We start from the raw sequence: 12,521 nt of genomic DNA on the forward strand, positions 1-12,521 counted from the left end.
GCACTTAGAGTTTTTCCCGAATGACCACTATGTCCTGAAGGACCGCTATGACCCGAAGGACCACTCCTTAAGAACCATATACATAATACAATGGACCAAATAAGTGTAACGAAGTACCATATATATGTTCCACAGAATTACATATATGTCTCGAAGGACCACGTAGAACCCTCAACTCTTGGCATACCAACTATACCCCTAGCTCTCATAACAAATAACATGGGCATTATTATTATATTATCATACATTCACATAGTCACGTAGTTCACTTACACATAGATCACTTCCATATGATTCATATGTCACATATCTCATAGCTTATGTCTCTTAATAACTTAATCACATATCATATAGTTCAAAGTCACTTGGCTTATCATATATGTATGCATTCATATATTTTATAATCACATAATTTCTTGTCACATGATTAACACACATATAGATGTACTTACATCTAAATATATGCATGTACTCATATATTTTTATACATCCTATCACTATATGCTTACATTTAGGCACTCATATAATCTAGTATCAGAATTAGACTCCTAGCAAGCCTTAATTCCATAATCTAACTACACTTAATAACATGTACTCTCCTTGGTTACTTGCCAATACCAAGCTCTTGGTCTCTCTCTCGAATCTTACTCTGACAGCCTATCCGAACTTTGCTTCTGATCGATATCTACATGAATACGAAACTTAATAAACGTCGAGATTCAAATTACTTGATATGATTCCTATTAGTGCAAACCAAAAAAACTCCAATTCTAACTTTTTAAACTTAAATAGTATTGGTATTACCCTTAGTGTACCGAACCTCTATGCTAGGGTATCGATACCTCTATACTAGGTACCGATACCAAAATTAGCTTCGAAGTTCCCCGGGTATTAATACCCTCCACATAGGTATCGATACCTCTACCATATGGTATCGATATTGTTCATACAGGTATAGATACCCCCTGCAACAAATCCTCATAAATGACCTTATAGTATCAGTACCCACTCAACAGGTATCGATACCCCTTGCCCAAATTTTCATTTTTAAACTCGAAAATTTAACCCATTGCCACCAAATTCTACTTGTTAACTTTTCCTTATGCCTTAGAACTTATCTATACATATGTAAACCCTCTTAGAACACTATAACACTTCATCATCTTTCATAACTAACCATAATTCTTGAATAAAAGAATTTCATCAAATTTTTCGCGTGTTCTAAATTCATTTATAATGCTTCAATATTCTTAATCATTCTAATGACAAGTCAAATTCATCAATAAAACTTCAAAAACCTCTTTATATCAAGAATTCATTTCTTAACCCTTAATAAAATTTCCTTTCTATGATTTAAGCTTATATAAGTTTTCCTTAAGCTTATATAACACCCAAATAATCAAACCCAACTTATAAATCCAAGAATTAAATAGCTGAAATTAAACTCACCTTTAATTGAGGCTTATGGGGAGAAGAAGAAGGAGAAGACGACAAGAAGATAAGCTTCCAGATACCCCCTCACCCATATGTTTATCTCTTTAAAATAAGATATAAATATCATTTACATGAAAAGACCACATTACCCTTCATACTTTAATTCATCATAATTTAATCCAATACCAGAATATTTCACTTTCAATCGCTAAACTTTTCAATTTTTCCTAAATTAATCACCAAATTTCAAAAACTCTTATTTTAGTCACTAACCTTATCTTTAGGATGTTACACAGACCATTAGCCCTAAGCCCATTACAAGCTCATGTGAACTACGTTAAACTCGAGAGGATGCATTCCCTTATGCCCGCATGGTGACTAAATTCACACGAATACATAAGGTATATGAATCCCGAAGGCTACTTGCTAGGCCTAAGCGGAGAATAAATTCTCATGAAGGCGTCATTTTCACCCCCACTTAAAAGGGTTTGGAGCTCGGGATAGAGCCTGAGATGAAAACTTTTTCAAAAATCTGAAATCATTGAAAAAAAACGTCAGTACAACTATTTATCTGAAAAAATAATCAAATATAAACAATAAGAATCAAATAAATAAATCAAAATTTAAACTTGTAATTTTTGCTCAAAAAGATAACAGAAAATTAATTTCAGTCTGACTCACTTACCTGTCCCTAATGGAGTCGCTAAGCTGTCATGGCCATCTTTCGGGTGGGCCCACAATTGGGCTTCGACTTGAAAAATGGGTTAGAGTCGCCACCGATCATTTTAAAAATATTTAGGTTGATCGGACACCATCATACCTGATCTGTGTTTTACCAGAAATATGTCAGATTCGGGAGTCAGTTACAGTTAAGGAAGGATTAGCACCCTTGAACTGCCCTTTCGATACCGTTTAATTTGTCGGTTTTCTTAATTGCAAAAATTAAAATTAAAATTTAAAAACTCGATTCAAGTTACTTACCTTTGATCGATTAAAAAATTCCCCTAAAAAGTCAAAAATGTTAGATAAGAAATAAGAAATAAATATTAAATAAATCAAATGGAAAAAATAAAATAAAAAAAAAATTAAAAAAAAAATTAAAGGTAATAAAATAAACGAAATAAAAAAAGAAACCCATTATAGTTGAAGGACAATAGGGAGAGTTTCGAGTTTCTAAAGTGTCTTATCGGTGTTTTGTTCTTGCCAGTAATGGTATCTTGCAGTGACATTAGCTTCCCTCCAGGCAACTATGTAACATCCTCAATACCCGGTTAGTGATTAAAGTGTAAGATTTTAAAATTTCAGTGATCAAATTAAATAAATTGAAAAGTGAAGGAATTAATTAAAATATGTTGGTGTAGGATGAATTAATAAGTGAATGAGAATTAAAAAGGGTAAAAGGGTCATTGAGCAAAGGTAATAATTAAATATTAGATATTGGGTATTATAATACCCAAGGGAAAGAAACAAGAGTTTCCAAATAACTCTTGATTCTTCTTTCTTCTTCATTTTCTTCTTCAACGTGAAGCACCCAAACCTAAGGTAAGTTTGATTTCTTTTGGTTAATCCTTCAAATTAAAGTATGGGTTTGATTTATGAAGCTTTAGGAAAGATTATGGAGATGAAAAATATTATAGAAACTCAAAGATTGGTGAGTTATGAAGGATTAAAGATAAGAAGTGGATAAGTGAAATCTTGAATAAGGATGTATAAATGGATTTAGAAGTTAAATTTAACTTGTCATGAGTGGAAGTAAATGATATGAAGTGTTAAAACTAGATTTAGAACATGTTAAAATTTGAGTAAGATTCTTGAATTCGGTATTAATGATTGGATTTGTAAGGTTAAGAGGTATTAAATGGGTATTAATCAGCTTAAGTAGGTCATTTTGTTATGTAAATGGAAGTTGGCATGTAATTAAAGGGTTGAGTTGTGTATGCTCTGAATATTTTGGTAAACTTATATTACCATATGGATATTATCGTATTTTCTTAATATAAATTCAAGTATTTTGTTATTATTTGTTCAGAGTTGTGTTTTAAATGTGAATATAATACCTCTGACTCGTATCCGGGTCGGGTACGGGTTGGGGGTGTTATATTTAATGGTATCAGATCTATGGTTTAGCCGATTCTAGGCATAAACCAGAGTCTATAGGGTCTTTAGGTGGAATACATGCCAACATATAGTGAGAAATTTTGATCTGGTATAGTATGAGTATGTTGTTTTGCTAATAGAACAATATGTTTATTTTATTAGATGTCCGGACATAATAGCTCCCGAAGTGAAGCGGGAGAAGATAGGCCTACTGAAAGCAGTAATTCACCTACCCTGGCAAGGCAAGGTGAAGAACAGGCATCTCAAGGAGTGCCTGTGCAAGATCAGGATACATTCTTCAGAACGTTAGACACTATTCTGATGCGTCTTCAACCTTCTGATCCACTAACTCAAAGAATAAATGTAGCAAAAGAGTTGAGAGGTTTAGGAGCTCCCGAATTTAAGGGAGAAGCTGAGGAAGGTCCAGTGTCAGCTGATCTTTGGTTGAATGATTTGAAAATCTTACTAGATGGTCTCCACTGTTCCGAAGTGGAGAAGTTAGATGGAGCTGTATCTTTATTGAGGGGTCAGGCGAGAATATGGTGGACGAACGTCACCATGAGGATGTCAAACGACCAGTTGACTTGGTCTTTGTTTATAGAAGAATTTAAAAACAAGTATATTGGAGATCAGTTTATTCGGCAAATGAAGCAGGAGTTTATGAATATGAAGTAGATGAATCTCTCTATATATGAGTACGAATATGAGTTCAATAAGTTTATCAGGTTTGCAGCTGAGCTTGTGCCTACTAAAAAAGATGCTTTTGAATGGTTCGTGGAGGGCTTGCGCCCTAGACTTAAAGAAATGTTGATAGTATTAAACTTGTCCTCGTTTCAAGAGGTGATTAATCGTGCAAAAACTCTTGAAAGAGCTCAGAATGAAAGATTAGGGGACTCAAGGGTTCAGACATCAAAGAGAACGGGTGTTTCTTCCAGCTCAGTACCACCAAAAAGAGGAAGAGATTCAGGATTTCGATCACAAGCTAGATCAGAATCATTTGCATCCCCTGCTAGAGGAGCAAGTCAAGTGAGACCTAGACAGACACAGTCAGTGGGATCAGGTACTGGGAGAGCCACTCAAGGTCAAGCGAGACAATTTCAGCATTGTGGGAAAAACCATTTTTGGTGCATGTCGTATGGCTTCAGGGACTTGTTTCCAATGCAGAGAGGCTGGACATTTTATCCAGGACTTCCCGTTATTAGTTGGTGAGCTTGCATCATTTGAAAGAGTTGGTTCTGCCTCACAAAGAGGATGAGGAAGAGGTAGAGGAAGGAACCAGTCTGAATCCTCTGTGCAGTCGGAAGTTCGATCAACTGCTCGGGTATACAATTTAAAGACAAGTGATGAGCGTGATGATCCCGATATTATAGCAGGTACTTTTCAGTTGTATGATAAATTAGTGATTGTGTTGATTGATTCGGGTTTAATTATTCTTATATTACCAGTAAATTAGTAAAAGAATTTAGAATTCCCTTAGAAGCTACGAGTAATGTAATGATAGTAACTAATCCGTTAGGGCATAGTGCTCGGGTGGACAATGTCTGTAAGGGGTGTCCCATAAAAATTCAGGGAATTTAATTCCCTGCTAATCTGATAGAATTACCCTTTGACGAGTTTAAAGTAATTTGGGAATGGATTGGTTGTTTCATTACTATGGGAATGTCAACTGTAGATTGAAAAAGGTAAACCTGAAGAGTCCAGAAGGAATAGAAATAAATGTGATCAGTGAAATGTGTAATCCCTTAGTAAATGTAATATCAGTGATGTCTATCAAGAAATTATTGCTATAAGGATGTCAGGGTTTTCTTGCAAATGTGATAGATTCTAGAGCTCAAGAGAAAAAGTTAGAGGAGATTCCAATAGTTCGAGAGTTCCCTGATGCTTTCCCTGTTGAGTTGTCAGGATTACCTCCAAGTAGAGAGGTAGAGTTCCAAATTGAAATAATGCCGGGAACAACTCCGATTGCAATGGAACCTTATCGAATGTCTCTAAAAGAACTGCAAGAGTTAAAGAATCAATTATAAGAGTTGCTAGAGAAGGGATTTATCCGACCAAGTATCACCTTGGGGAGCTCCAATGTTATTTGTTAAAAAGAAGGATGGATCAATGCGTCTCTGCATTGACTATCAACAGCTCAATAAGGTGACAATCAAGAATAAGTATTATCTCCCACGCATTGACGATTTGTTTGATCAGTTAAAAGGAGCTTCGGTATTCTCGAAGATTGACTTACGTTCCGGTTATCACCAATTGAAGATTCAGGAGAAAGACATTCTGAAGACAACTTTTAGAACGATATATGGTCACTATGAATTCATTGTAATGCCATTTGGAGTAACGAATGCACCTGTTGCTTTCATGGATCTTATGAATATGATCTTTTAGCCCTACTTGGACCAGTTTGTTGTTGTCTTCATTGATGACATATTGGTGTACTCGAAATCCTATGAAGAGCATAGCACACATCTGAGGATCATCTTGCAAATTTTAAGAGATAAGAAGTTGTATGCTAAATTGTCCAAATGTGAGTTTTGGTTAAATGAAGTAATTTTCTTGGGGCATGTGATCTTCGAAGATGGGATTAGGGTGGACCCTCAAAATATTAAAGCTATAATGTATTGGGAAATTCCTAAGAATGTGTCTGAAGTTCGGAGTTTCCTTGGACTTGTCGGTTATTATCGAAGATTCGTTAAGAATTTTTCGATGATTGTGTTGCCTCTAACAAAGCTAATGAGAAAGAACGTACCGTTTAGTTGGACTCCTGAATGTCAAGAAAGTTTTGAAGTTTTAAAGGAAATTTTGACAGAAGCTCCTGTTTTAGTTCAACCTGAAACTGGAAAAAATTTCATAGTGTTCAGTGATGCGTCCTATAATGGGTTAGGGTATGTGTTAATGCAAGAAGGGAAAGTGGTAGCGTATGCATCGAGATAGTTGAAACCACATGAAAAGAATTACCCCACCCATGATTTAGAAATGGCTGTTGTAGTGTTCGCTCTCAAGATTTGGCGTCATTATCTGTATGGAGAACGATGTTATTTGTATACGGATCATAAGAGCTTGAAATACCTGATGACTCAGAAATAAATTAATTTGAGGCAAAGGAGATGGGTTGAATTCTTAAAAGATTATGATATGATAATTGATTATCACCCTGGGAAGGCTAACGTGGTAGCTGATGCCTTGAGCAGGAAAACGTTTGCAGCCTTACGAGCTATGGACGTAAGATTATCTTTAACTGGAGATGGTGGTCTATGTGCGGAACTAAAGTTTAAACCGGAATTGTTGGAACGAATTGGAGAATTACAAAGTAAAGATGAAATGTGTTTGAAAAAAATAGAGCAAGTAAAGAATAAAGAGATTAAGGATTTTGAGGTTAAGTCGGATGGGAATTTGTTTTATAAAGGAAAATTTGTGATACCGGACAATGAGGATTTGAAGAAAGAAATATTGACAGAGGCTCATTGTAGTCCATTGATGATGCATCCTGGTGGAACCAAGATGTACATGGATTTGAAGGATAGGTATTGGTGGTCAGGAATGAAAAGAGGTATCACTGAATTTGTGTCTAAGTGCTTGGTATGTCAACAAGTTAAAGCTAAGCACCAAGTTCCGTCTGGATTATTACAACCCCTTTCCATTCCTTAATGGAAGTGGGATAATGTGATGATGGATTTTGTTTCAGGGTTACCCTTGACTCCGAACAAAAGAGATTCAATTTGGGTCATCGTTGATCCTTTGACCAAATCAGCGTATTTCATTCCCGTCAGAACTAATTTCTCTATGGAAAAATATGTGGAGTTGTACATTAGAGAAATTATTAGATTGCATGGAGTGTCTGTTTCTATAGTTTCTGATCGAGACCCTCGATTTACTTCGAGATTTTAGAAATCCCTACATGGAGCGTTGGGAACTCGCCTTAACTTTAGTACGGCCTTTCACCCTCAGACAGATGGGCAATTAGAGAGAACTATTCAAATATTGGAAGATATGTTACGAGCATGTGTTATTGAGTTTAAAGGGTCGTGGGAGAAATATTTACCACTGGCGGAGTTCGCTTACAACAATAGTTATCAATCCATTATTAAAATGACACCTTATGAGGCATTATATGGGAGGAAATGTCGTACTCCGTTAAACTGATATGAGCTCAAAGATCAAAGTGTACTTGGTCCAGATTTAATTCAAGATGTGGAGGAGAAAGTGCGTGAAGTTCAGCATAACCTCAAAGTGGCATCTGATCGGCAAAAGTCCTATTCTGATCTTAAAAGAAAAGAGATTTAATTTGAAGTTGGAGATAAAGTGTTTCTGAAAGTATCTCCCTGGAAGAAAGTCTTACGATTTGGTCGGAAAGGAAAGTTAAGTCCTAGATTCATCGGGCCATATGAAGTTGTTAAGAGGATAGGACCAGTGGCATATCAGTTATCTTTGCCACTGGAGATGGAGAAAATTCATAATGTATTTCATGTGTCCATGTTGCGAAGATATAGGTCTGATCCCTCTCATATAGTTGCACCAGAACAAGTAGAGGTTCAATCAGATCTGACTTATGAAGAAGAACCAGTAAGAATATTGGCTTATGAAGTTAAATAGTTGAGGAATAAATCAGTTTCGTTGGTCAAAGTTCTTTGGAGGAATCACAAAGTAGAGGAAGCAACGTGGGAGCGTGAAGAGGATATGTGTTATCAATACCCCCATCTATTCGTGCAATAAAAATTCGAGGACGAATTTTCTTAAAGAGGAGAGATTTGTAACATCCTCAATACCGGGTTAGTGATTAAAGTATAAGATTTTAAAATTTTAGTGATCAAATTAAATAAATTGAAAAGTGAAAGAATTAATTAAAAGATGTTGGTGTAGGATGAATTAATAAGTGAATGAGAATTAAAAAGGGTAAAAGGGTCATTGAGCAAATGTAATAATTAAATATTAGATATTGGGTATTATAATACCCAAGGGAAAGAAACAAGAGTTTCCAGATAACTCTTGATTTTTATTTCTTCTTCATTTTCTTCTTCAACGTGAAGCACCCAAACCTAAGGTAAGTTTGATTTCTTTTGGTTAATCCTTCAAATTAAAGTATGAGTTTGATTTATGAAGCTTTAGGAAAGATTATGGAGATGAAAAATATTATAGAAACTCAAAGATTGGTGAGTTATGAAGGATTAAAGATAAGAAGTGGATAAGTGAAATCTTGAATAAGGATGTATAAATGGATTTAGAAGTTAAATTTGACTTGTCATGAGTGGAAGTAAATGATATGAAGTGTTAGAACTAGATTTAGAACATGTTAAAATTTGAGTAAGATTCTTGAATTCGGTATTAATGATTGGATTTGTAAGGTTAAGAGGTATTAAATGGGTATTAATCAGTTTAAGTAGGTCATTATGTAAATGGAAGTTGGCATGTAATTAAAGGGTTGAGTTGTGTATGCTCTGAATATTTTGGTAAACTTATATTACCATATGGATATTATCGTATTTTCTTAATATAAGTTCAAGTATTTTGCTATTATTTGTTAAGAGTTGTGTTTTAAAAGTCAATGTAATACCTCTGACTCGTATCCGGGTCTGGTACGGGTTGGGGGTATTACAAACTAGATCGAAAACGTTCATGCCAAACGCCCATCCACATGCTTGCGGGTTGAATTTCGAGCTGATGATGGGATATGAGAAGTTCAGATACTTGTAATAACGATGATATGCTTCGAGACAAGTCTCTACTGCCCCATTTACATTCCCATGTAAATCCAGTGAGAAAAGCGGTATTAGATCTTTCTGCACAACAACATCATCATCAAGAAATACTATCTTCTCAAGTTAATGATAGATCTCTTGTATGTAAAACCGAAGGTGATTTGACAAGGCAATGTATTTCGGGTTCCGTAATCTCGGCTCAACATCTGGATTTTCCCTAAAATAATAGGCATGTGAGTCTACATCAAGTAGTTGTTTTATGATGGAAGCATAAGAAACATTCAACCAAGTAACTCCTCGATGTTCTGCACCTCTATCATGGCCCCCTTGAAGCCATTACTTTGGAACCAAGCTTGCATAGCTCCATAGGTAAGCCCATTAGTGATAATGTGGAAAACCATCTTCTTAGAATGATCAGCATTGGAAATCGTAGAATTAACGACAATTGAGGTAGCAAGGACATTGTTTGAAAATATGCAAAAATGATAAAGATTGTTGTCAATGAGTCGATGAGAGTTTCTCCGCTCGTTTGCGAGGTCTTGAAGGGGCAACCTTTTATGCCAATCAACGGAAAGCTTGAGAATTAGGCAATGAAGACTCTTAGGAAATTCCTCGGCAACCAATTGTCCAAAAACCGTACTCTGAGCAGTTGCAGCATTGGTTCGCTCTTCAATGGCTTGAATATGAGATTTCATCGTCACTATCGTAGTTGCAATGTCATAATGAGTATCTTGTGCCTTATATAATAGAGATGATTGACGGGTAATTATTGGCTCCGCTTCCTCCAGTGTAATGGGTCTCCCTCTCATTGTAGCTTTAGAAAGCAAAAGCTGACAACTCCGAATCATCGAACCTAGCTCCCAAGAAAGGTAAAAGTTATTGTGCTCTTTTGCAATTATGACATAAGCTTTGGCGAGTGTCATTTGTTATGCCAACTGCCGAATCAATGACGTAGCACCCAGTATTTCTTCAGTAAAGTTTAACTTCTTACGAACACCTCGCTCAATTCTTGAATCTTCCTCATGAACAGGATGCTCGACCCGATCTTTATTATGATTGTGATGAACTGAGAACAAAACCAATAAAACGACAACAAACAGCCAAGCAATGCACAGATCCAATGTGAAAACCTCATTCGAATCGAGAGCCAGTAATCAGTGGCCCACCGTCGCATCTTACAAACCAAATACCCTCCACAATTTGACCACCAAATCAAGATTTCTCAAATATCATTCTCTTCAGATTCGATCATAAAAGAAAATTTTCAAGGAACATTTTGTTACACAATCACTGCACCACTTTTCCTTTTTTTTACACTCTATGAAAGCTCAAAACAAACAACACAAAAGAGACAACAACAAAGACCACAGTGAGGTCTGCTTTTAGTGTGAATCAAAGGCCTATATGAATAAAAATAGACGGTTACGAGATCTGGGTTTTCTTTGTGTTAGCATGAAGAGTTAAAGGTAAAGACTTTAACAAGAGAGGAAGGGTTTTTTCTAGAAATAGAAGAAGTGTCCATTTGGGATTGGATTTGGTCGACGGCGATTGCATCGAATCTTTTGGTTTCCTTATTTTGCTGTTGTTTATGAACTACGAACATACCACCTTGCTCATCATTCTGCTTCTTTTTTCCTTTTCCCTTTCTGCTTTCTCCCTGATTTATTTATGGTTGTATGCATGTGGTAGTGGTGGAGTAGGATTAGTGGTAGGGTAGGTTTTTTAGTGGTGGGGTAGTGGTGATATGATGATAGTGGTTAGGTAAATTATGTTTCCTGTTTTTAGGGGTTTTGTGGAATGGTAGGGTTGAATATGGGGCCTGTAAAAATATTAATAAAAATATTATTAATAATATTATTAATAATAAATAAATAAGTAATAATATTTTTTAAATCCGGACAAAAACAGGTATCTATAGTGAGAGTGGCAGTTTCATGATGAAGGTAAAATATCCTTGCTCCATCTATCTTGTTGAAGCGCTCCTTTAAATCCTCCCAAATTGAAGCAACACTTGAAGAAAAAATGAGTCATCCCTATTTCTCTTTGTTCACTTTGTTAGGTAACGAAGACAAAACTATGGCGTTACAGCAATCCCACTGATCACACAGATGGAAGTCTTGATCTTCTCGTCTACACATTTAATCAATAAAACTGATTTCATTCTTCTTCAGGAGAGAAATTTGCATGGAATGACTCCATACTATATGATATTCTAATATAATCAAATGGTGTGATACAAGGAGATACTCAGGTGTATCTAATGAATGTAAGAAAATAGGGTTATTTATGTCGATCACGTTTCTTTCCAATGTTGAAGGCATGATTCAAAGAAAAGTAAAAACTATTGATCAAGAAAGAGGAATTATGAACCCCTCGATGTTGAACCCTAATAAAGAATGGCCAAAAAAAGGATTGGACTCAAAATAGCCGAACAACCATAGCTCGCCGAAAAAAAAGAACACCAAACACTTTGAGAATAAACATATTACACAATGAGACTTAGAAAAAATATGAGAATTTGGATATGAATTTTGGTTTTTTTTATTGGATAATTCCATTTCATTACCCAAGAAAGCAGGTGAGCCTGCTACAAACAGTACATTACATAATTGCAAATAACATAACTAGCTAACAGAAAAGGAAAACAAGAGAAAATTTCTAACATAAAATACCCTAGCTCGTACAAAGGGTGACATTTCTCGAGTCAGCCATACTGTTAGACCATCCTTGAAATTGGATATAGATGGCCTCTCAGATGTCATTCAGAAACTCGCCCACACATCTACCTCTTCCTCCAAACAGCATGTTGTTTCTCTCCCTCCAAATGCCATACACATGGCATACAAAAGCAAGTTTCATCACGTGAACAATGAAAGCCTTCCCTTTAAGGAGTTGGAAAGCCCAAGCTAGCTCCCTATCCCAAGTGCTCACATTACGAATAACCTCGCATAAGGGAATGATTATGCCCCATAGTTCTTTCGCAAAGTAGCAATCGAAGAACAGGTGACTTCTAGACTTAATCTCAGAGCCACAAAATAAGTAGTTAACATTATCAAGGTTCACTCCCATTCACGATAATCTAGCACGAGTTGGGAGCCTATCTAATATGTCCATCCACAAGATGATACTTTGCTTGGGGATGTGTCCTGGGAACTAAACTAACATGTTCCATGTGACCTTGGGGTTTTGAGTACGCAGCTCCTCCCATATTTTCCTTGTGCTAAGATCAATTAAAGAGCCAGTAAATAGCTGAGACACAGCCGGTCTCATTTTCAGGATCTTCTGGAAGCTCCAGCT

General features: G+C 36.0%; 1 pseudogene; it reads right to left on the minus strand.

Annotated features, from left to right (window-relative positions):
- Positions 1 to 2,571: 2,571 nt before the first annotated feature.
- Positions 2,572 to 10,398, minus strand: LOC120216296 (annotated as a pseudogene).
- Positions 10,399 to 12,521: the final 2,123 nt, after the last annotated feature.

This window comes from Hibiscus syriacus, unplaced genomic scaffold (assembly GCF_006381635.1).
Source record: "Hibiscus syriacus cultivar Baekdansim isolate YM2019G1 unplaced genomic scaffold, ASM638163v2 tig00110160_pilon, whole genome shotgun sequence".
In the NCBI taxonomy this organism is placed as follows: Eukaryota; Viridiplantae; Streptophyta; class Magnoliopsida; order Malvales; family Malvaceae; genus Hibiscus; species Hibiscus syriacus.